Source organism: Macaca thibetana, chromosome 19 (genome assembly GCF_024542745.1).
Source record: "Macaca thibetana thibetana isolate TM-01 chromosome 19, ASM2454274v1, whole genome shotgun sequence".
Classification (NCBI taxonomy): domain Eukaryota; kingdom Metazoa; phylum Chordata; class Mammalia; order Primates; family Cercopithecidae; genus Macaca; species Macaca thibetana.
Window position 1 is genome coordinate 21,231,921 of NC_065596.1, and position 25,584 is coordinate 21,257,504.

General features: G+C 49.5%; 1 protein-coding gene across 1 annotated transcript in view; it reads right to left on the minus strand.

Annotated features, from left to right (window-relative positions):
• The window catches only part of NCLN (nicalin), a 353,563-nt gene that overhangs the window by 236,487 nt on the left and 91,492 nt on the right, over positions 1-25,584 (minus strand). The gene's annotated exons all lie outside the window — the stretch shown is intronic.

Sequence of the window (25,584 nt, forward strand, 5' to 3'; positions counted from 1 at the left end):
TTGATGGTCCTAGCCCCGGGCTATGCATTTATCATATTGGAGCTCCCAGCCCAGTGACAAAGGCTCTGAGAGCAGAAAGCCGGACAGCAGAGGCCCTGAGGCTGGTACAGTACTGCCAGATCCAAGCCCGGGGTGGGAGAGAGTGGTGGGTATTCCAGATGGAGGGAATAGTGGAAGCTCTCAGGCAGAGCTGGGCTGGTTACAGGAGAAGACCGGGAGGCTAACGGGGCTGCGTGCACTCCGAACACGCCTGGGATGATTTCAGAGAGGTAAGTGGGTTGCTACAGAGCGAGAGAAACCTGCTATGTGGGGTGGTGGGGATAGGGGTAAGGGGATTCTGGAGTTCTGTTTCGGCCTATTCAAAATATGAAGGCAAAGCACCATGGCTCACACCTGTGATCCCAGCACTTTCGAAGGCTGAGGTGGGAGGATTGCTTGAGGCCAGGAGTTGGAGACCACTCTGGGCAATACAGTGACACCCCGTCTCTACAAAAAAATTTTAAAATTAGGCCGGGCGCGGTGGCTCACGCCTGTAATCCCAGCACTTTGGGAGGCCGAGGCGGGCGAATCACAAGGTCAGGAGATCGAGACCACGGTGAAACCCCGTCTCTACTAAAAATACAAAAAATTAGCCGGGCGCGGTGGCGGGCGCCTGTAGTCCCAGCTACTCAGGAGGCTGAGGCAGGAGAATGGCGTAAACCCAGGAGGCGGAGCTTGCAGTGAGCCGAGATCGCGCCACTGCACTCCAGCCTGGGCGACAGAGCGAGACTCCGTCTCAAAAAAAAAAAAAAAAAAAAAAAAAAAAAATTTTAAAATTAGCCAAGTGTGGTGGTCATGCACCTGTAGTCTCAGCTACTGCGGAGGCTGAGGCAGGAGGATTGCGTAAGCCCACACTCCAGTCTGAGCAACAGAGCAAGACCCCATCTCAAAAAAAAAACCCCAACATACATATTACATATACAATACATATATAAAGTATATATTATATATAAAGTATATGTTTTACATATATAAAGTATATATAATATATAAATATATATGTTATACATATATAAAGCATATATAACATATAAAGTATAACATATAAAGTATATATAATATATATAAAGTATATATATTATATATATAAAATATATATATGTAGTGAGAGCCCAAGAATCTTTCTGTTTGGCCCAGAACCTGGTACTGCCATTAGCGGTTCGCTCTGCCAGGGACAGTCTCCCTCAGACAGCCACTGGCTGGCTCCTTACTCCCTCAGATCCCTACTTAGAAATCACCACATTGGGCCGGGCGCAGTGGTACATGCCTGTAATCCCATCGCTTTGGGAGGCAGAGGTGGGTGGATCACCTGAGGTCCAGAGTTCGAGACCAGCTTGGCCAACATGGTGAAACCCTATATCTACTAAAATACAAAAATTAGCCGGGTATGGTGGTAGGCACCTGTAGTCCCAGCTACTCAGGAGGCTGAGGCAGAAGAATCACTTGAATCTGGGAGACAGAGGTTGCAGTGAGTTGAGATCGTGCCACTGCACTCCAGCCAGGGTGACAGAGCAAGAGTCTATCTCAGAAAAAAAAAAAAAAAAAAAATCACATCAGGCCAGGCGTGGTGGCTCACGCCTGTAATCCCAGCACTTTTAGAGGCTGAGGCGGGAGGATCACTTGAGGTCAGGAGTTCCAGACCAGCCTGGCCAACATGCTAAAACCCTGTCTCTACTAAAAATACAAAAATGAGCTGGGCATGGTGACGCACACCTGTAATCCCAGCTACTTGAACCTGGGAGGCGAAGGTTGCAGTGAGCCGAGATGGCGCCATTGCACTCCAGCCTGGGCGACACAGTACTCTGCCCCAAAAGAAAAAAAAGAGTTCGTGACCAACCTGGCCAACATGGCAAAACCCTGTCTCTCTTAAAAATACAAAAATCAGCTGGGTGTGGTGGCAGACGCCTGTAATCCCAGCTACTTGGGAGGCTGACGCAGGAGAATCGCTTGAACCGGGAGGTAGAGGTTACAGTGAGCCAGGATTGTGCCATTGCACTCCAGCCTGGGCCACAAGAGTGAAACTCTGTTTCAAAAAAAAAGAAGGAAGGGAGGAAGGGAGGAAGGAAGGAAGGAATCATCTCATCGAAGAGACCACCTAACCCTCCCTTCCCTTTCCTATATCTCCCTTTCTTTCTTTTTTTTTTTTAAATACAGGGCGAGGGGGAGGGGAGTCTCAGTAGGTTGCCCTGGCTGGTCTTGAACTCTTGACCCCAAGTGATTCTCCCACCTCCACCTCCCAAAGTACTAGGGATTATAGGCATGAGCCACTGTGCCGCCACCAGGCCTGTATCTCCCTTTCTCATTTTATTTTTCTCCAAATGTGGTTTGGATTGCAGCTAATCTTGTAATCTCAGTGGCTCCTGTGGCGGGAGCCTCCCACGTTAGCTCTAAACCCTGGGTGTTCTAAATGCAGAGAATGCTGTCAGGATTCTCCTGCAGAGACGCCTCCCATTCTCTGACCTCCCCATGTGACACAAACACCCGATAGGTCTGCTGACTTCAGATCCACACCCAGCCAGAGAAACTTCCGTGTTTTCTGTTCTGTGCTCTCTCACTGCGGAGAACTGAGGGTTTTAGTGCTGGGACAAGTGGCCCCCAAAGGTCAGGTGATGTGCACACATAACTTGGGTTTTGCAGCTGGTCCATGGAGGACACAGGGAGGAGCTGACATGAAAGAGCTGCAGGAAAAGTTCCCACCCACGAACCCTCCACTGTCCCATAATTATTATTATTTTTAAATGTTTATTATTTATTATTTTTTTTTGAGACAGAGTGTTGCTCTGTCGCCCAGGCTGGAGTGCAGTGGCGCGATCTCGGTTCACTGCAACCTCCACCTCCTGGGTTCAAGCGAGTCTCCTGCCTCAGCCTCCTGAGTAGCTGGGACTACAGGTGCCCGCCACCACGCCCGGCTAATTTTTTGTATTTTTAGTAGAGATGGGGTTTCACCGTGTTAGCCAGGATGGTCTCGATCTCCTGACCTCGTGATCTACCCACCTCAGCCTCCCAAAGTGCTGGGATTACAGGCGTGAGCCACCGCGCCCGGCTAATTATTATTATTTTTAAATGTTTATTATTTATTATTTTTTTTGAGACAGAGTCTTGCTCTGTCGCCCAGGCTGGAGTGCAGTGGTGCGATCTCGGTTCACGGCAGCCTCTACCTCCTGGGTTCAAGCGAGTCTCCTGCCTCAACCTCTCAAGTAGGTGGGACTACAGGCGTCGCCACCATGCCTGGCTAAGTTTTTGTATTTTTAATAGAGATGGAGTTTCACCGTATTGGCCAAGTTGGTCTCAAACTCCTGATCTTGTGATCTGCCTGCCTTGGCCTCCCAAAGCGCTGGGATTACAGGTGTGAGCCACTATGCCTGGCTATTATTATTATTATTATTATTGAGATAGAGTCTTGCTCTGTCGCCCAGGCTGGAGTGCAGTGGTGCGATCTAGGCTCACTGCAAGCTCCGCCTCCCGGGTTCACGCCATTCTCCTGCCTCAGCCTCCCGAGTAGCTGGGACTACAGGCGCCCACCACCACGCCCGGCTAATTTTTTGTATTTTTAGTAGAGACGGAGTTTCACCATGTTAGCCAGGATGGTCTCGATCTCCTGACCTTGTGATCTGCCCACCTCGGCCTCCCAAAGGGCTGGGGTTACAGGCATGAGCCACCACACCTGGCCTATTTTTTTTTTTTTTTGGTGACAGAGTCTTGCTCTGTCGCCCAGGCTGGAGTGCAACGGCACGATCTCAGCTCACTGCAACCTCCACCTCCTGGGTTCAAGTGATGCTTCTGCCTCAGCCTTCTGAGTAACTGGGATTACAGGCACCCACTACCACCTCCAGCTAATTTTGTATTTTTAGTAGAGACGGGGTTTCTCCACACTGGCCAGGCTGATCTTGAACTGCTGATCTCAGGTGATCCACTCGCCTCGGCCTCCCAAAGTGCTGGGATTACAGGCGTGAGCCACCATGCCCAGCCCCATAATTAAAGTGTGTTTTATTTATGGTCCAGCCTCCTAATATGGTCTTTGCTTTTTCCCCTTCCTCTGATTGTAGACTTTCAGCTGGGCACGTTGGTTTATCCGAGACTCTGTTGTCTCATAGGGTATCCACTAAGCAGTGGCTATTTAAGTTACAGTTAATTAAAATGAAATACAATTTAAAATTCCATTCCTCAGGCACACTGCCCGCACGTCAGGCGCTCAGTCGTCACTGGGGTCTGGGGGTCACCGTACTGGACAGCAAAGATCTAGAACATTCTGTCATCACGGAAAGTCCCAGTGGACAGCACTGATTGGAGGCTCTTAGGAAACAGAAATTCCTCCAGGGTCCCTGTAGAAATCGGAAGCATTTTCAGTAGTTGTTCCATTTCTACTTTTTTTTTTTTTTTTTTTTTTTTTGAGATGGAGTCTCACTCTGTCGCCCAGGCTGGAGTGCAATGGCACAACCTCAGCTCACTGCAACCTCCACCTCCCGGGTTCAAGTGATTCTCCTGCCTCAGCCTCCTGAGTGGCTGGTATTACAGGTGCCTGCCATCACACTTGGCTAATTTTTGTATTTTTAGTAGAGATGGGGTTTCATCATGTCGGCCAGGCTGGTCTCGAATTCCTGACTTCAGGTGATCTGCCCACCTCTTTCTCCCAAAGTGTTGGGATTACAGGTGTGAGCCACCGTGCCTGGCCTTTTTTTTTTTTTTTTGAGACAGGACCTCACTCTTGCTCAGGCTGGAGTGCAGTGGCACAATCTTGGCTCCCTGCAGTCTCAACCTCCTGGGCTCAAGGAGTCCTCCCATCTCAGCCTCCCAAATAGCTGGGACCACAGGTGCCTGCCACCCACCATACCCAGCTAATTTTTGCATTTTGTAGAGACAGGGTCTTGCTGTATTGCCCAGGCTGGTTTTGAACTCCTGGGCTCAAGCAGTTCTCCTGTCTCAGCCTCCTAAAGTGCTGGGGTTACAGGGGTGAGTCACAGAGACTGGTCCGTTCTGTTTCCCCGTTTTTTTTTTTTTTTTTTTCTGAGGTGGAGTTTTGCTCTATTGCCCAGGCTGGGGTGCAGTGGCGTGATCTCGGCTCACTGCAACCTCTGCCTCCCAGGTTCAAGCAATTCTGCCTCAGCCTCCTGAGATAACTGGGACTACAGGTGCGTGCCACCAGTCCTGGGTGATTGTTTTGTATTTTTAGTAGAGATGGGGTGTCACCATCTTGGCCAGGCTGGTCTTGAACTCCTGACCTTGTGATCCACCCACCTCAGCCTCCCAAAGTGCTGGGATTACAGGCGTGAGCCACTGGGCGTGGCCCGTTTCTCCCTGTTTTAAAACCCCCGTGGGTGGGGTTGGAGGGAACTCCTTGGAGTGCGGTCACCCTGGGTTCTTCCCTATGGCTGTGCCCTGGCCACTCCAGCCTGGCCAGCAGAGAGCAACTTCCCTTGACCCCTCAGGGAGGACACAGATGACACAGCAGACAGGAAGGGAGGAAGCCAAGATTTCCTCTTTGTTCTTGGCTTTTGAGTTGTTTGGTTGACTTGGAAACTCAAGGTCTAGAAGGTTTGAGACAAAAGGCATTTGCATTCCAAATACTTTGGACTTTTTGTTTTACACTAGCAAACTACCTTGCTGAGTGCTGTGGCTCACTTTGGGAGGCTGAGGCTTGAGCCTAGGACTTCAAGACCGGCGTGGGCAAGAAAATGAGACCCCCATTTCTATGAATAATAAAAAATTAGCCAGGCACGGTGGCACACACCTGTTGTCCAGTTGCTCGGGAGGCTGTGGTGGGAGGATGACCTGAGCCGTGACTGCACCACTGCACTCCAGCCTGGGCAACAGAGCAAGACCCTGTGTCGAAAAAAGAGAACTGCATCCGGGGGCGGTGGCTCACACCTGTAATCCCAGCACTTTGGGAGGCCGAGGCGGGTGGATCACCTGAGGTCAGGAGTTCCAGACCCGCCTGGCCAACATGGCGAAACCCCATCTTTACTAAAAACACAAAAATTAGCCGGGCATGGTGGTGCATGCCTGTAATGCCACCTACTCGGGAGGCTGAGGCCGGAGAATCTCTTGAACCCGGGAGGCGGAGTTGCAGTGAGCCAAGATCGCGTCACTGCATTCCAGCCTGGAAGGAAAATAAAAAGAGAGAATTACTTGAGTAGATCCTGAATTCCAGCAGAACAGCTGACACCAGCTAGTTTGAAGGCCCCCACAGAGGAGCAGGATGAGCATGAGAACATAGCTTCTCCCTCCCTCGTCCCAGGACTTCACCCTGCACTCTTCAACCCATAAACAGGCGCCACACTGCAAAACTTTTTTTGTTAGTTTGTTTGTTTGGGACAGAGTTTCATTCTGTAACCCAGGCTGGAGTGTAGCGGCACAGTCTCAGTTCACTGCAACCTCCGCCTCCTGGGTTCAAGCGATTCTCCTGCCTCAGCCTCCTGAGTAGCTGGGATTACAGGCACCTGCCACCACGCCCGACTAATTTTTGTATTTTTAGTAGGTGGGGTGGGGGAGGGTCTCACCGTGTTGGCCAGGCTGGTCTCGAACTCCTGACCTCGGGTGATCTGCCTGCCTCAGCCTCCCAAAGTGCTAGGATTGTAGGCGTGAGCCACTGTCCTCGGCCTTTTTTTCTTTTTTTTTGAGACAGAGTCTCCCTCTGTCACCTAGGCTGGAGTGCAGTGGCGTGATCTCGGCTCAGTGCAGCCTTCGTCTCGCAGGTTCAAGTGATTCTCCTGCTTCAGCCTCCCAGGTAGCTGGGATTACAGGCATGCGCCACCACATCTGGCTAATTTTTGTATTTTTAGTAGAGACGGAGTTTTCCCATGTTGGCCAGGCTGGTCTTGAACTCCTGACCTCAGGTGATCCACCCACCTTGGCCTCCCAAAGTGCTGGGATTACAGCCGTAGCCACCGTGCCCGGCCTGTTACTGTTTTTTTAGACACAGAGTCTTGCTCTGTTGCTCTGGCTGGAGTGCAGTGGCGCAATCATAGCTCACTGCAGCTGTGACCTCCTCGGTTCGAGCGATCCTGCTGTCTCAGCCTCTTGAGTAGCTGGGACTACAGGCGTCCACCACCATGCCTGGCTCATTTTTAAATTTTTTGTAGAGATGAGGTCTGGCTATGTGGCCCAAACTGGCCTCATACACCTGGGCTCAAGCAGTCCTCCTGCCAGGGCCTCCCAAAATGTTGGCATTACAGGAATGAGCCTGGCCTGCTTAAGCAATTCTTCAACAGAAGTCTTTCGCTTCTAACGTCAGAGATTGTATCTATGTGGTGCAAATGGTCAGTGTCTAGTGCAATGTGCTTTTCTGTTACAAGGAAGCAGGTCAGAGTGCAGCCAGATTCATGCTTCATTTTAATTTTAAATTTTTTTTATTTTTTTGACATGGAGTTTCACTCTTGTTGCCCAGGCTGGAGTGCAGTGGCGCAATCTTGACTCACTGCAACCTCCACCTCCTGGGTTCAAGTGATTCTACTGCCTCAGCCTCCCGAGTAGCTAGGTAGCTAGGACTGTAGGCGTGCACCACCATGTTCAGCTTATTTATTTATTTATTTATTTATTTTTTGAGATGGAGTCTCGCTCTCTCACCCAGGCAGGAGTGCAGTGGCGCAATCTTGGCTCACTGCAACCTCCGCCTCCCGGGTTCACGCCATTCTCCTGCCTCAGCTTCCCGAGTAGCTGGGACTGCAGGCGCCCGCCACCATGCCCGGCTAATTTTTTGTATTTTTAGTAGAGACGGGGTTTCACCATGTTAGCCAGGATAGTCTCGATCTCCTGACCTCGTGATCTGCCCGCTTCGGCCTCCCAAAGTGCTGGGATCACAGGCATGAGCCACTGCGCCCGGCCGCTAATTTTCTGTATTTTCAGTAAGGACGGGGTTTCACCATGTTGGCCAGGGTGGTCTCGAACTCCTGACCTCAGGTGATCCACCTGCCTTGGCCTCCCAAATTAGTAAGATTACAGGCGTGAGCCACCACGCCCAGCCTAATGCTTAATTATAACTATATGTCTGTCCAGAATTCTTGTTAACCCTGTGAGGACAGCTTCACTCCCACCCTCAGGCTCCACACCAACCGCCTGGCGCAGGAAGACTGCGTTTCTGGAAGTGGCTAGGATTGATGAGGTTCACCTCCTGCCACGTGGTAGAAAGAAGCTGATACTTGTTTTCTGTAACTGCTATAACAGATGACTACAAACCAGGTGGCTTCAGACAACTGAAATGTATTTTCGCACCATGATGGAGACCAGAATGGAGGTGTGGGCAGGGCCAGTGTGCTCCCTCTGAGGGCTCCAGCGGGGAGGGTCCTCCCTGCCTCTTCCAGCTTCTGCTGGTGGCCAACAGGCTTCGGTGTGACTTGGCTTTCCTCCAATTTCTGCTTCCATCCCTGCGTGGCTTTCTTCCCTGTTTGTCTCTGTGTCTGTGTCCAAATTTCCCTCTCCTGATAAGAACGCCAGTCATTAGATTTAGGGGCTGCCTCAAGAATCGCTTGAACCTGGGAGGCGGAGGTTGAAGTGAGCCGAGATGGCGTCACTACCCTCCAGCCTGGGTGACGGAGTGAGACCCTGTCTCAAAAAAAAAAAAAAAAAAAAAAAAAGATTTAGGAGCTGCCTTAATCCAATGTGACCTCATCTTAACTAATCTTTTTTTTTTTTTTTTGACTCGGGAGTCTTGCTCTGTCACCAGGCTGGAGTGCAGTCATATGATCTTGGCTCACTGCATCCTCCGCCTCCCAGGTTCAAGCAATTCTCTTGCCTCAACCTCCCAAGTAGCTGGGACTACAGGCGTGCCACCACCACACCCAGCTAATTTTTGTATTTTTAGTAGAGATGGGGTTTCACTATGTTGGCCAGGATGGTCTCGATCTCTTGCCCTCGTGATCTGCCCGCCTTGGCCTCCTAAAGTGCTGGGATAACAGGTGTGAGCCACTGCGCCTGGACTTTTGACCATATTTTTTTTTTTTTTTTTTTTTGGAGACAGGGTCTAGCTCTGTTACCCAGGTTGGAGTGTAGTGGCACGATCTCGGCTGACTGCAATGTCTACCTCCCAGGCTCAAGTGATCCTCTTACCTCAGCCTCACAAGTAGCTGGGACTACAGGTGTGTGCCACCATGCCTGGCTAATTTTTGTATTTTTTTGTAGAGGGGACTTTTGGCATGTTACCCAGTCTGGTCTCAAACTCCTGGCCTCACGTGATCTACCCACCTTGGCCTCCCAAAGTGCTGGGAGTACAGGTGTGAGCCACTGCATTCAGCCGTAACTAATCATATCTGCAATGACCCTATTTCCAAATAAGGTCACATTCCCAGGTACAGGGGATGGAAGGGGGCTTATAGACTTCAACAGATATTTTTGGGGGACAAAGTTCTACCCACTACAAGGCTCAAAAAAGAAACTGTCAACCTAAATAACAAACAAGGAGAAGCTCTCTAAAACAAAAGGATATTTATTTGGAAATAGGGCTTTGCAGTGAAAAAAAGAGGCTATAGTAAGTTAGCTATGTGCATATTGAGGAGGCTAATAGAAGACAAAAATTTTTAAAGGAGAATTGAGGAGGATGACATAACTATTTTGAGATAATTATCCTTGGCTACAAGGACCAATAACAAGGGTGGGCCAGGCACGGTGGCAACGCGTGTAATCCCAGTACTTTGGAAGGTCGAGGTGGGTAGATCACCTGAGGCCAGGAGTTCAAGACCATCCTGGCCAACATGGAGAAACCTATCTCTACTAAAAATACAAAAATTAACCAGGCATGGTGGTGCGTGCCTGTAATCCCAGCTACTTGGGAGGCTGAGGCAGGAGAATTACTTGAACCCAGGAAGCGGAGGTTGCAGTGAGTCCAGATCACACCACTGCCCTCCAGCCTGGACGACAGAGTGAGATCCTATCTCAAATAAACAAAAACAAACAAAAAAACAAAAACAAAAAAAAACAAGGAGAAAGCTGGTCTTGCTGAAAAGATGTCCTGTAGAATAAGGTTGTGATGGAAAGTTTGATGCAAATTTGTGGGGTTTGCAGTCTTTTTTTTCTTTTTCTTTTTTTGTTTTTGTTTTTTGAGACAAAGTCTCATGCTGTTGCTCAGGCTGGAGTGCAGTGGCACAGTCATGGCTCACTGTTGCCTCAACCTATGAGGCTTAAGTCATCCTCCCACCTTAGCCTCCTGAGTAGCTGGAACTACAGGTATGTGCCACCACACCTGGCTATTTTTTTTTTTTTTGTAGAGGCAGTGTCTGGCTATTTTGCCCAGGTTAGCCTCAAACTCCTACGTTAGAGTGATCCTCCTGTCTTGGCCTCCCAAAGTGCTGGGATTACAGGTGTGAGCCCCGTGTCTGGCCATGCAGTCTTTTGTGATTGTTTTTTGTTATCAGGCATTGATGCATGAGAACCCACTCTTCAAAGCTGTCCCTGACTCTATTTATCACTTTTTTTTTTTTTTTTTGAGACAGTTTCACCTTGTTGCCCAAGCTGCAGTGCAGTGGTGCCGTCTCAGCTCACTGCAACCTCCGCCTCCTGGGTTCAAGCAATTCTTGCCCCTCAGTGTCCTGCACAACTGAGATTACAGGCACCCACCACCACGCCCAGCTGATTTTTTTTTTTTTTTTTTTTTTTTTTGAGACGGAGTCTCGCTCTGTCGCCCAGGCTGGAGTGCAGTGGCCGGATCTCAGCTCACTGCAAGCTCTGCCTCCCGGGTTTACGCCATTCTCCTGCCTCAGCCTCCCGAGTAGCTGGGACTACAAGTGCCCGCCACCTCGCCCGGCTAATTTTTTGTATGTTTTAGTAGAGATGGGGTTTCACTGTGTTAGCCAGGATGGAATTTTTTTTTCTATTTTAGTAGAGACGGGGTTTCACCACGTTGCCCGGGCTGGTCTTGAACTCCTGAGCTCAGGCAATCTGCCCATCTGGGCCTCCCAAAGTGCTAGGATTACAGGTGTGAGTCACCACGCCTCGTGTCACTTTTTTTTTTTTTTTAAACACAAGTCACTCCATTCTGAATCTGACAACTTCCTTTCTGTTTTTTTTTTTCCTTTCACACAGAGTCTCGGCCTGTCTCCCAGGCTGGAGTGCAATGGCACGATCGCAGCTCACTGCAACTTCCACCTCCCGGGTTCAAGGAATTCTCCTGCCTCAGCCTCCCAAGTAGCTGGGACTAGAGGTGCACGCCACCACACCTGGCTAATTTTTGTTTTATTGTTGTTGTTTTGAGACGGAGTCTCGCTCTGCCACCCAGGCTGGAGTGCAGTGGCGCGATCTCAGCTCACTGCAAGCTCTGCCTCCTGGGTTCACCCCATTCTCCTGCCTCAGCCTCCCGAGTAGCTGGGACTACAGGCGCCCGCCACCACGCCCGGCTAATTTCTTTTTGTATTTTTAGTAGAGACGGGGTTTCACCGTGTTAGCCAGGATGGTCTCGATCTCCTGACCTCGTGATCCGCCCGCCTCGGCCTCCCAAAGTGCTGGGATTACAGGCTTGAGCCACCACGCCCGGCCCACCCAGCTAATTTTTTGTAGTTTTAGTAGAGACGGGGTTTCACCGTGTTAGCCAGGATGGTCTCGATCTCCTCACCTTGTGATCCGCCCGCCTCAGCCTCCCAAAGTGCTGGGATTACAGGCTTGAGACACCGTGCCGGGTCAATTTTTGTATTTTCAGTAGAGACGGGGTTTCACTGTGTTAGTCAGGATGGTCTCAATCTCCTGACCTCATGATCTGCCTGCCTCGACCTCCCAAAGTGCTGGAATGACAGGTGTGAGCCACGGCGCCCGGCCTCATTCTGACGAGTTTCACTTTAGTTACTATAACAACTCACTTAGTGCTTTCATCAACTGCTAAATCCCATTTTACATAGGAGGAAACTGAGTCTCAGAGAAGTTAAGTGACCTACTTAGGACCCCATAGTTGCTAAGTAAACTTAGGATTTTATCCCAGGCAGTCTCGCTCCAGGAGATATTCCCATAACCTTACACCATCATACAGAATCCAGTTAGGATCTGCTCAGGTAGTGACATTAGATTGGACCTCCCCATGAACCCGAGCTTGGAGCAAGGGGCATCCACATCCACTCCAAAAGTGGGTTTTGAGGACTGGGCACAGTGGCTCATGCCTGTGATCCCAGCACTTTGGGAGGCCAAGGTGCACGGATCACCTGAGGTCAGGATTTCAAGATCAGCCTGGCCAACATGATGAAACCTTGTCTCTACTAAAAAGGAAAAAACTAGCTGGGTGTAGTGGCGCATGCCTGTAATCCCGGCTACTCAGGAGGCTGAGGCAGGAGAATCACTTAACCAGGAGGCAGAGCTTGCAGTGAACTGAGCCCCTGCCACTGCACTCCAGCCTGGGTGACAGAGTGAGACTGCATCTCAAAACAACAACAACAAAAAAGTGGGGTTTTGAATCTCTTGCACCTGGCTTTCCCCTCAAAAGAAATCCAGAGATATTAGTTAGCTATTGCTGTGTAACAAATTGCCCCGAAACTTCCTGGGCCATTGACATGAATTGTTGAAACAATGAAGATTTATTATCTCACAGTTTCTGATGGTCCAGAATCAGGGGGCAGCTTTGTTGGTTCAACATAGGGTCACTGATGAATAATTATTCATGTTCCAGCCTCTATTTTTTTTTTTTTTTTGAGACAGGGTCTCAGACTCACAGGCTCAGTGACGTGGGGTGATCACAGCTAACTGCAGCCTCCAAACTCCAAGGCCTAAGCGATCCTCTGGCCTCAGCCTCCTGAGTAACTGGAAGTATAGTCCCCTACCACCACGCCCAGGTAATTTTTGTTTGTTTGTTTGTTTTTGTAGAGACAGGATCTCCCTATATTGCACAAGCTGGTGTTGAACTCTTGGGTGTTTGAGCCTTTCTTTGTCCCCTCTTCAATCGAGCACCCTCTGTCATCCAGAATTCAAGTAACAAATCTCTTCTCAGTGATGCTTTTCTTACTTTATTTATTTATTTATTTATTTATTTATTTATTTTTTTTTTTTGAGACGGAGTCTCGCTGTGTCTCCCAGGCTGGAGTGCAGTGGCGTGATCTCAGCTCACTGCAAGCTCCGCCTCCCGGGTTCACGCCATTCTCCCGCCTCAGCCTCCCAAGTAGCTGAGACTACAGGCGCCTGCCACCACGCCCGGCTAGTTTTTTGTATTTTCAGTAGAGACGGGGTTTCACCATGTTAGCCAGGATAGTCTCGATCTCCTGACCTTGTGATCCACCCGCCTCGGCCTCCCAAAGTGCTGGGATTACAGGCTTGAGCCACCGCGCCCGGCCTTATTTATTTATTTATATTTTTTTGAGACCCAGGGTCTCGAGACGCTCTGTTGCCCAGGCTGCAGTGCAGTGGCATGATCTTGGCTCACTGCAACCTCTGTTTCCCAGGTTCAAGCAATTCTCCTGCCTCCGCCTCCTGAGTAGCTGGGATTACAGGGGCCCATCACCACGCCCAGCTAATTTTTGTTTTGTTATTTTGTTTTATTTATTTATGTTTTTTGAGATGGAGTCTTGCTCTGTCACCCGGGCTGGAGTGCAGTGGTGTGATCTCGGCTCACTGCAAGCTCTGCCTCCCAGGTTCACACTGTTCTCCTGCCTCAGCCTCCCGAGTAGCTGGGACTACAGACACCCGCCACCACACCCAGCTAATTTTTTTTTTGTATTTTTAGTAGAGATGGGGTTTCATCGTATTAGCCAGGATGGTCTCAATCTCCTGACCTCATGATCTGCCCGCCTCGGTCTCCCAAAGTGCTGGGATTACAGGCATGAGCCACTGTGCCTGGCCTATTTTTTTTTTCAGTAAAGATGAGGTTTTGCCATGTTGGCCAGGCTGGTCTTAAACTCCTGACCTCAAGTGATCCGCCTGCCGCAGCCTCCCAAAGTACTGAGTATATAGGAGTGAACCAGTGTGCCTGGCCAGAGTGGGGAGCACTTTAACCCACCCACGTGCATGGTTTTTGGTGTCTGCTTTCCTTGGATGTCTCAGTTGGGAGGGTCCATGCTAGCTTTGCCCTTATGGCATGCCTGGGCCTGATGGGGCCCTGCACTTCCTCTCGACACTGGTTCCTATCAAGGCCAGGCATGGTAGCTCACACCTTCAGTCCCAGCTACTCTGGAGGTTGTGGCAGGAGGCTTGCTTGAGCCTAGGAGTTCAAGACCAGCCTGGGCAACATAACAAGATCCTAGCTCTACAAAAAAATAAATAAAAAAAGAAAGAAAAGAAAAGGATTAGTGTCTTTTGAAGGTCAAGCTATGGATCCTAGTTTACATTTTACCCTGTGAGAATCATCCCCTGAGGCCGGGTGCGGTGGCTCATGCCTATAATCCCAGCACTTTGGGAGGCTGAGGAGTGCACATCACCTTAGGTCGGAAGTTCGAGACCAGCCTGGGCAACATGGTGAAACCCCTTCTCTACTAAAAATACAAAAGTGAGTCAGGCATGGTGGTGCACGTCTATAATCCAAGCTCCTTGGGAGGCTGAGGCAGGAGAATCTATTGAACTTGGAAGGTGGAGGTTGCAGTGAGCCAAGATTGCACCACCACACTCCAGCCTGGGTGACAGAGTGAGACTCTATCTCAAAAAAAAAAAAAGAAGAAGAAGGCCAGGTGCGGTGGCTCACGCCTGTCATCCCAGCGCTGTGGGAGGCTGAGGCGGGTGGATCACTTGAGGTCAGGAGTTCAAGACCAGCCTGACCAACAAGTTGAAACCCTGTCTCTACTAAAAATACAAAAATTGGCCGGGCGCAGTGGCTCAAGCCTGTAATCCCAGCACTTTGGGAGCCCGAGACGGGCGGATCACGAGGTCAGGAGATCGAGACCATCCTGGCTAACATGGTGAAACCCCTTCTCTACTAAAAAATACAAAACACTAGCTGGGCGAGGTGGCGGGCGCCTGTAGTCCCAGCTACTCAGGAGGCTGAGGCAGGAGAATGGCGTGAACCCAGGAGGCGGAGCTTGCAGTGAGCCAAGATCGCGTCACTGTACTCCAGCCTGGGCGACAGAGTGAGATTGTCTCAAAAAACAAAAAACAAAAAAAACAAAAATTAGCCGGGCGTGGTAGCAGGCATCTGTAGTCCCAGCCACTCGGGAAGCTGAGACAGGGAATTGCTTGAACCCAGGAGGCGGAGGTTGCAGTGAGCCGAGATCACGCCACTGTACACCAGCCTGGGCGATGGAGTGAGACTCTGTCTCTCTTCCGGACTTGAAGAGGGGATGTTGCTTATCCTGGTTCCGTGGTCAAGAGACTCGACCCCCCAGCCAATTGGTATAAATTTAGAACTAAGTGTGGCCACAGTTAGTTAAACAAGGTATTTTAGACTGTTGAGGGGAAATTCCCAGCTGGCCAATTCTTCATTCCAATCACAACTCCTAAGTGAAAGGGATGGCCTCTTCCCAGTGAGACCCCCCCAAGGAAGGGAGGGGCTGTTCTGAGTTGAACTCATGGTCTCTGCTACCCTCTACAGGTCAAACGTTATATGAGCGCTTCGTTGACGTAATTTACATAAGATGAGGTCATACATTTAAAGCATATCGTTCAATGACTTTTAGTAAATGTATCCAATTGCACAGCCATAACCACAATCCAATTTTAGAAAATTTCCATCACCAGGCCAGGCACGGTGGCTCATGCCTCTAATCCCAACACTTTGGGAGGCCCAGGCGGGTGGATCACGAGGTCAGGAGATTGAGGCCATCCCGGCTAACACGGTGAAACCCCGTCTCTACGAAAAATACAAAAAAATTAGCTGGGCGTGGTGGCGGGCGTCTGCAATCCCAGCTACTCGGGAGGCTGAGGCAGAGACTTGCTTGAACCCGGGAGGCAGAGATTGCAGTAAGCCAAGATTGTGCCACTGCACTCCAGACTGGGCAACAAACAGAGTGAGACTCCATCTCAAAAAAAAAAAAAAAAAAAAAAGAAAGTAAAGTGAAAAAGAAAAATTAGCCGGGTGTGATGGCATGTGCCTGTAGTCCCAGATTCTCAGGAGGCTGAGGTGGGAGGATCACTTGAGCCCATGAGGTCAAAGCTGTAGTGAGCTATGAGGCTGCAGGTGCATGCTGCCACACTGGCTAATTTTCTTTTCTTTTCTTTTTTTTTTTTTTTTTTTGAGATGGGGTCTGGCTATGTTGCCCAGGCAGATCTCAAACTCCTGGGCTCAAGCTATCCTCCTGCCTTAGCCTCCCAAATACTGGGATTACAGGTGTGACCCACTGCATCCAGCCCAACTTTTTACTTTAATATAACTTCAAACTTACAGAAAAGTTGGAAGAATAGTACCAAGAACTCCTGAATGCATCTTTCCCTGTCCTTCCCCCATGCTATTTTTATGCCCTCTATTGCTTTATCCTTCTTTGTGTGTGTATGGACATGCGTGTTTAATATATGCATCTTCCCCCACTTAACTCAGAGCAAATAGCATTCTTTGCCTTCTGTGAACATTTCCAAAGAACAGTAAAGTGGTGGGCTGGGCATGGTGGCTCACACCCGTAATCCCAGCACTTTGGGAGGCTGAGGTGGGCGGATCACCCAAGGTCAGGAGTTCGAGACCGGCCTGACCAACATGAAGAAACCCCATCTCTACTAAAAAACAAAATTAGCTGGTCGTGGTGGTGCATGCCTGTAATCCCAGCAACTAGGGAGGCTGAGGCAGGAGAATCCCTTGAACGTGGGAGGCGGAAGTTGCGGTGAGCCGAGATAGCGCCACTGCACTCCAGCCTGGGCAACAAGAGTGAAACTCCGTCTCAAAAAAAAAAAAACACACACACACACACACAAAAACAAAACAAAACAAAACAAAAACAGCAGTGGGACGTTTCGGGAGTAAAGGGCGCGCCCCCTGGTGGTCATACAATTTTTCCATTGAAGTAATTATATATTCTGGATACAATTAGTATAATTGATTCTCGGTGTCTGCAGGTTCCTTGTCCTGGGGTTTTGTATTTGCTGGTTCCATACCCGTGGATTCAGCAGAATAGAAAATATTTGAAGCCAGGCATGGTGGCTGCACCTGTGGTCCCAGCTCCTCGGGAGGCTGAGGCAGGAGGATTGCTTGAGCCCAGGAATTCGAGGCTGCAGTGAACTGCTATCTCACCACTGCACTCCAGCCTGGGTGACAGGGCAAGACCGTCTCTCAAAATAAAAAATTAAAAAAGAAAGAAGGGGAGAAATCAAAGAAGAAAGCATTTGAAAAAAAGCAATAAAAATAACAATACAACAAGGAAAATAATGCAAAATTTAAAAGACAGTATAACAACTGTTTACATAGCGTTGATGTTGCATTAGTTATTATAAGTAACTTAAAGCTGATCTACAGTATATGGATATGGCAGGGTGTGTGAAGATTATATACAAATACTCCACCATTTTATTTTATTTTAATTAATTTTAAGACGGTGTCTTGCTCTTGTCGCCCAGGCTGGAGTGCAATGGCATGATTTCAGCTCACTGCAACCTCTGCCTCCTCAGTTCAAGTGATTCTCCTGCCTCAGCCTCCCAAGTAGCTGGGATTGCAGGTGCGTGCCACCACACCCAGCTCATGTTTGTATTTTTAGTAGAGACGGGGGTTTCACCGTGTTGGCCAGGCTGGTCTCGAACTCCTGATCTCAGGTGATCCACTCGCCTCAGCCTCCCAAAATGCTGGGATTACAGACGTGAGCCACTGCACCCAGCCGCATCATTTTATTTCATTTTTTATTTTATTTTTTTTGAGACAAGATCTCACTCTGTTGCCCAGGGTAGGAGGGAATGGTGTGATCTCAGCTCATTGCAGCCTCGGCCTCCTGGGCTTAAGTGATCCTCTCACCTTAGCATCCGCACTAGCTGGGACCACAGGCCCCAGCCACCACACTCAGTTAATATTTGTGTTTTTTGTAGAGATGAGGTCTCACTCTGTTGGACAAGCTGGTCTCAAACTCCTGAGCTCAAGCAATCCCCCCACCTCGGCCTCTGAAAGAACTGGGAATATAGGCATGAGCCACTGTGCCCGGTTACTGCACCTTTTTTTTTTTTTTTTTTTTTTTTTGAGATGGAGTCTCACTCTGTCGCCCAGGCTGGAGTGCAGTGGCCAGATCTCAGCTCAATGCAAGCTCCGCCTCCCGGGTTCACGCCATTCTCCTGCCTCAGCCTCCCAAGTAGCTGGGACTACAGGCTCCCGCCACCTCGCCTGGCTAGTTTTTTGTATTTTTTTGTAGAAACGGGGTTTCACCGTGTTAGCCAGGATGGTCTCCATCTCCTGACCTCGTGATCGGCCCGTCTCAGCCTCCCAAAGTGCTGGGATTACAGGCATGAGCCACTGTACCCGGTTACTGCACCGTTTTATATCAGGGACTTGAGCATCCACTGACTTTGATATCTGTAGGGATCTTGCAATCTCCTGCAGATAGTGAGGAAAAACTGCATGTATACATTTCACAAATATTTTTTCTTTTATTTTTTTTTGAGAGACAGAGTCTTGCTCTGTCGCCCAGGCTGGAGTGCAGTGGCGCGATCTCGGCTCACGGCAACCTCCACCTCCCAGGTTCAAGTGATTTTCTTGCCTCAGCCTCCTGAGTAGCTGGGATTATAGGTGTGAGCCACCGCACCCGGCCTTTTTTTTTGTATTTGTAACAGAGACGTGGTTTCACCATGTCAGCCAGGCTGGTCTCGAACTCCTGACCTCGTGATCTGCTTGCCTCGGCCTCCCAAAGTGCTGAGATTACAGCCATGAGTCACTGTGCATGGCCTGCAAATTAAACATTTTTCAACTGCCCAATTCCCATTTTTTGTGCATATGTTGGTTATGTTTTGCATCCTATCTGAGAAAGCTTTGCCTTAGGCAAGGTTACAAAGATTCTTCTCTGATATTTTCTTCTACATGTTTTATAATTGTCACTCTTGCATTCACGTCTGCGGCTTGCATTGAATTCATTTCTGAGTACCGTATTATGAGAGGAGAGATTCTGCAGAGACAGACATATGTTGTGAAAGGGGAGACCTGTAGGGATGTCCATCTCTCCCTACATGGAGCCTGGAGCCTGCTAATTATCATTATTATTATTACTATTATTATTATTGAGACGGAGTCTTGCTCTGTCACCCAGGCTGGAGTGCAGTGACGCGATCTTGGCTCACTGTAAGCTCCGCCTCCCGGGTTAGCGCCATTCTCCTGCCTCAGCCTCCCGAGTAGCTGGGACTACAGGCGCCCACCACCACGCCCCGCTAATTTTTTGTATTTTTAGTAGAGATGGGGTTTCACTGTGTTAGCCAGGATGGTCTCAATCTCCTGACCTCATGATCTGCCCACCTCAGCCTCCCAAAGTGCTGGGATTACAGGTGTGAGCCACCACACCTGGCCTGGAGCCTGCTAATTTAATGCAATTCCAGCCACTGTCCCAGCCCTTCCTGGGCTGCCACCCACTGCACACCTGAGCTTCTGTAGGTGCTCAGCTGGCCTGGGAGAGGCACAGGTGCTCACAGTCACTCGTCTGTCTTTTACCTGCTTATTGTCCCCTTAGCATGCACCACTGCATTGGGGTGTATATATATATATATATATATATACACTCCAACAAATATATAAATATATATAATATATATAAATATATGTGTGTAAGTTATATATATTTTATATATAAATTTATTTATTTATTTGTTTTACTTTTTTTTTATTTTTTGGGGATGGAGTCCTGCTCTGTCGCCCAGGCTAGAGTGCAGTGGTGCAATCTGTCTGCAACCTCTGCCTCCTGAGTTCAAGCAATTCTCCAGTATCAGCCTCCCGAGTAACTGGCATACAGGCATGCACCACCACGTCCGGCATTTTTTTTTTTTTTTTTTTTTTTTTTTTTGAGATGGAGTCTCACACTATCTCCCGGGCTAGAGTGCAGTGGTGCGATCTTGGCTTACTACAACCTCTACCTCCCGGGTTCAAGCGATTCTTCTGCCTCAGCCTCCCAAGTAGCTGGGATTACAGGTGCACACCACCATGCCTGGCTAATTTTTTTTTTTTTTTTTTTTTTTTTTGTTTGAGACGGAGTCTCGCTCTGATGCCCAGGCTAGAGTGCAGTGACCGGATGTCAGCTCACTGCAAGCTCTGCCTCCCGGGTTTATGCCATTCTCCTGCCTCAGCCTCCCAAGCAGCTGGGACTACAGGCGCCCGCCACCTCGCATGGCTAGTTTTTTGTATTTTTTAGTAGAGACGGGGTTTCACCGTGTTAGCCAAGATAGTCTCGATCTCCTGACCTCGTGGTCCACCCGCCTTGGCCTTCCAAAGTGCTGGGATTACAGGCGTGAGCCACTGCGCCCAGCCTAATCTTTATATATTTGTAGAGACAGGGTTTCACCATTTTGGACAGGCTGGTCTCGAACTCCTGACCTCAAGTGATCCGCCCACCTCGGCCTCCCAAAGTGCTGGGATTACAGGCATGAGCCACCATGCCGGGCCACAGACAACATCTTTGGAAGGTGGTATCCAAGGTAATCACCATACAGGGCTTGTCTCTGGGGATGGGGCGAGAGAGGTGGTAAAACTGTTATTGGAAAGGGGTCCCGATCCAGATCGCAAGAGAGGGTTCTTGGATCTCACGCAAGAAAGAATTTGGGGTGCGACCACAGCGTTGAGTGGAAGCAAGTTTATTAAGAAAGTAGCCCGGGCGCGGTGGCTCAAGCCTGTAATCCCAGCACTTTGGGAGGCCGAGGCGGGCGGATCACGAGGTCAGGAGATCGAGACCATCCTGGCTAACATGGTGAAACCCCGTCTCTACTAAAAATACAAAAAACTAGCCGGGCGTGGTGGCGGGCGCCTGTAGTCCCAGCTACTCGGGAGGCTGAGGCAGAAGAATGGCGTAAACCCAGGAGGCGGAGCTTGCAGTGAGTCGAGATCGCGCCACTGCACTCCAGCCTGGTGGACAGAGCAAGACTCCGTCTCAAAAAAAAAAAAAAGAAAGTAAAGGAATAAAAGAATGGTAGCCGGGCACAATGGCTTACGCTTGTAATCCCAGCACTTTGGGAGGCTGTGGTGGGCAGATCATGAGGTCAGGAGATCGAGACCATCCTGGCTAACATGGTGAAGCCCTGTTTCTACTAAAAATACAAAAATTGGCTGGGTGTGGTGGCAGGTACCTGTAGTCCCAGCTAGTTAGGAGGCTGAGGCAGGAGAATGGCGTGAACCCGGGAGGCAGAGCTTGCAGTGAGCTGAGATTGTACCACTGCACCCCAGCCTGGGCAACAGAGTGAGACTCCTCCATCTCAAAAAAAAAAAAGAATGGCTACTCCATAGGCAGAACAGCCCCCAGGACTGCTGACTGGCTATTTTTATGGTTAATTTTAGATCAAATGCTAAACAACGGGTTGATTATTCATGAGTTTTCCGGGAAAGGGGTCAGCAATTCTCGGAGCCGAGGGTTCCTCCCCTTTTTATTTTTTATTTATTTATTTATTTATTTATTTATTTATTTTGAGGCGGAGTTTCACTCTTGGTGCCCAGGCTGGAATGCAATGGCACGATCTCTGCTCACCACAACCTCTGCCTCCCCGGTTCAAGGGATTCTCCTGCCTCAGCTTCCCAAGTAGCTTGGATTACGGGCATATGCCACCACACCTGGGTAATTTTGTATTTTTAGTAGAGACGGGATTTCTCCATGCTGGTCAGGCTGGTCTCGAACTCCCAACCTCAGGTGATCTGCCCGCCTCAGCCTCCTCCCCTTTTTAGACCATATAAGGTAACTTCCGGACATTGCCATGGCGTTTGTGAACTGTCATGGCACTGGTGGGAGTGTCTCTTAGCATGCAAATGCATTATAATTAGCATATAACGAGCAGTGAGGACAACCAGAGGTCACTTTCTTCACCATCTGGGTTTTGGTGAGATTTGGTGGCTTCTTTATCACATCCTGTTTTAACAGCAGGGTCTTCCTGACCTGTGTCTTGTGATACCATCCTGCCAACCTCCTGTCTCCTCCTGTGACTAAGAATGCTTGACCTCTTGGGAATGTGGCCCAGCAGGTCTCAGCCTCCTTTTACCCAGCCCCTATTCAAGATGGAGTCACTCTGTTTTTTTTTTTTTTTTTTTTGAGCCGGAGTTTCACTCTGTCGCCCAGGCTGGAGTGCAGTGGCGTGATCTCAGCTCACTGCAACCTCTGCCCCCTGGGTTCAAGCGATTTTCCTGCCTCAGCCTCCTGAGTAGCTGGAAATTACAGGCATGCACCACCATGCCCAGATAATTTTTTTTGTATTTTTAGTGGAGATGGGGTTTCACCATGTTAGCCAGGCTGGTCTTGAACTCCTGGCCTCAAGTGATCCACCTGCCTCGGCCTCCTAAAGTCCTGGGATTACAGGCATCAGTCACTGCACCCGACCAGGCTTTTGCATTTCTGACAACCAGATGGATCCCCCCAGCCCATCCTGTGGCCTCCATCCAGAAGTGGACTCAGGGCATGAGGGCCGTGTTCCATATCCCTATGATTGTATCCCCAACCAGCCAGCAGACCCAGACCCTAGCCTCCTGGCCACCATACTATCTTTGAAAAACCCTGCCTGGGTGCAGTGGCTCACGCCTATAATCCCAGCAGTTTGAGAGGCCAAGGCTGGTGGATCCCTTTGAAGTAGGAGTTCAAGACCAGCCTGGCCAACATGGCAAAACCCTATCTCTACTAAAAGTACAAAAATTAGCCGGGCGTGGTGGCGGGCGCCTATAATACCAGCTACTCAGGAGGCTGAAGCAGGAGAATCGCTTGAACTCGGGAGGCGGAGGTCGCAACGAGCCGAGATTTCGCCACTGCACTCTAACCTGGGCGACAGAGCCTTGGGGGAGCTTGGTTTGAGTAATGACTCTGTTTCCTGCATGGCATAGCCAGCCTCAGGCCAACTAAACTCTCTTTACTGCAATGCCATGGCCTTTGCGAATCAATTTTGTTTGTGCAGTGAGCAGGAAGAACCTGTCGGGCAGTTACAACTGTTGCCGGTGGGCTGGGCAGGTTCTTGGCTTCACTGCACAAATAATTTGAGAGCAAGTCCAAAGTGTGAGTAAGCAAAGAAATTTATTGCAAAAAGAAAGTACTCTCTGAGAGGCAGGGCAGGCTGTTCACAGGGAGAGGCAGCAGCTAGTGGCTTAAGAGAAATTGCTTTTTTGGGGGCTGTACGTACATAGTCAGAAAATACTGGTGAGGTCAGGTGTGAAAGGTGGACCTGCGGTTGGACTCAATATCTGCGTGCTCTAACACATATCGCAAGTATCAATAGTGTACAAAATCTCCACCTAGGGGTGGGTTTTGTTTTTGTTTTTTTTTGAGACGGAGTCTTGCTCTGTCACCCAGGCTGGAGTGCAGTGGCACGATCTCGGCTCACTGCAACCTCTGCCTCCCGGGCTCAAGCAATTCTCCTGCCTCAGCCTTGGGTTTTTTTTTTTTTGCTTTTTTTTTTTTTTTTTTTTTAACTATTAAAATGAGGAAAAGGTTAGCTGGGCGCGGTGACTCATGCCTGTAATCCAGACACTTTGGGAGGCTGAGGCGGGCAGATCACCTGAGGTCAGGTGTTCAAGAGCAACCTGGCCAACATTGTGAAACCCGTCTCTACTAAAAGTACAAAAATTAGCCAGGTGTGTTGGCAGGCGCTGGTAGTCCCAGCTACTTGGGAGTTTGAGGCAGGAGAATCGCTTGGACCCAGGAGGTGAAGGCTGCAGTGAGCCATGATTATTCACTCCAGCGTGGACAACAGGGTGAGATTCCATCTCAAAAAAATAAAATAAAATGAGGAAAAGTTACTATTGGCTAAACCTTGACTCTAGCTGCACATGTGCGACCTGGAAGAATTCCCTGGCGCCTTTTAACGCAGGAATTTGTAGCTAATAGCTTCTTGGGCTTTTTGATGTTGATTGGCTGGAGATTGGGGAAGCTACAACAGGAATAAGGGACTTTTGTTCTCTTTCGCGGGCTGTACCGGGTAAGAGGAACTTGTAACCCACCTGGCGGTCTGCTGGTATCCTTTAGGACTGCTTACCTTACAAAAGAGATAGGTGCTCACACACGAGAATGCAAGGGATGTCACACAAGGGGACGAGTCAGTATGGCCTCCTAATCTTATGTATCCTGCCTCACAATGGAAGGCAAAGACTCCTGCATTTTTCCTGGGTCTAAACTCTAAAGCCAGCTTCTCCAACTCAGGGCCTGCAGGCGGGATGAAGCCCAGGATGGCTTTGAATGCAGCCCAACACAAATTCGTAAATTTTCTTAAAACATTATGAGATTATTGGCTGGCCGCGGTGGCTCAAGCCTGTAATCCCAGCACTTTGGGAGGCTGAGGCGGGGCGGATCACAAGGTCAGGAGATCGAGAACATCCTGGCTAACACGGTGAAACACCGTCTCTATTAAAAATACAAAAAAATCAGCTGGGCGTGGTGGTGGGCGCCTATAGTCCCAGCTACTCGGGAGGCTGAGGCAGGAGAATGGCGGGAACCCGGGAGGCGGAGCTTGCAGTGAATGGAGATCGCGCCACTGCACTCCAGCCTGGACGACAGAGTGAGACTTGGTCTCAAAAAAAAAAAAAAAAAAAAAAAAAGAAGCATTATGAGATTATTTTTCTATTTTTGTTTTGTTTTAGCTCATCAGCTATCGTTAGTGTTCCTGTATTTTATGTGTGGCCCAAGATAATTCTTCCAATGTGGCCAAAAAGCCAGAAGATTGGACACCTATGTCCAAAGCAACACAACAAAATATCCGCAAATTTGAAAATGTGAGCTACGTGGCCATCTAGTGGCCAGAAGGGAACATCACAACACACTCATTAATAAGAAAAGCCACATGTAAATGCATAAAAATGACCCTATTTCTGGAAGAAATAAGAGACATTCAAGGAAGGAAAATCCCAACAATGGGAATATCTTTGTACAGGAGTATGTTAGCACGAGGAATGTGTTGACTGGAGGAAATGAGCGTTTATTACTTATTTTAGCGTTTATTATTCAGGGTAATCGGACGTTGGAGGATTGAGCCAAAGACCACGCCCCCAGCCTCGTCCTGGGACCTCGGTCTAGTTTTAGCCACGCCCCGGGGCGGATCCAGTACAAGCCGCGCCTACAGCGCGATTCTGATCCGAGACTTTCCCTCGAGGGGCGGATCTGCCAACAAGGCCAATCACCACCCAGAGGGCGGGAACTAGCTTTTCCTGCTCAGCGATTGGAGGACGCAGGTCGTCCCTCCCACCTTTGAGGGTCCACCAATCCCAAGCTCATTACTAGCCCACTTTTCCGCTCCCGGCCGCCGCGGGTCCCAGATGGATGCTTCAGCTTCCGGTTCCGGGGCGGCCGTCTCCTTTACTGGCCGCAGCACCTCACGTGAGAGCGGTGTCTCCTCCTTTCACTGATGGACCTGGCCCTGTATCTTCTTGGTGGCAGAGGCCAAGCGAGGGGACTCCGGTGCACGGGCGTGGGGGTTTTGGGTCAAAGGATGGAATCGGAGTTCAAAGGGCAGGGGACTGGCTCGTTTAATGGCGAATTCCTGGCACCGCGCCCCAGGGAGGAGGCTCCGGAGGCCAGTGGAACCCCGCTGGGCTTCGGGGGTCTTGGTTGGGGATGCGGGGCGTTTTGACCCGCTAGGCCTGAGGACCCATCGGATTTGGAGGCAAGA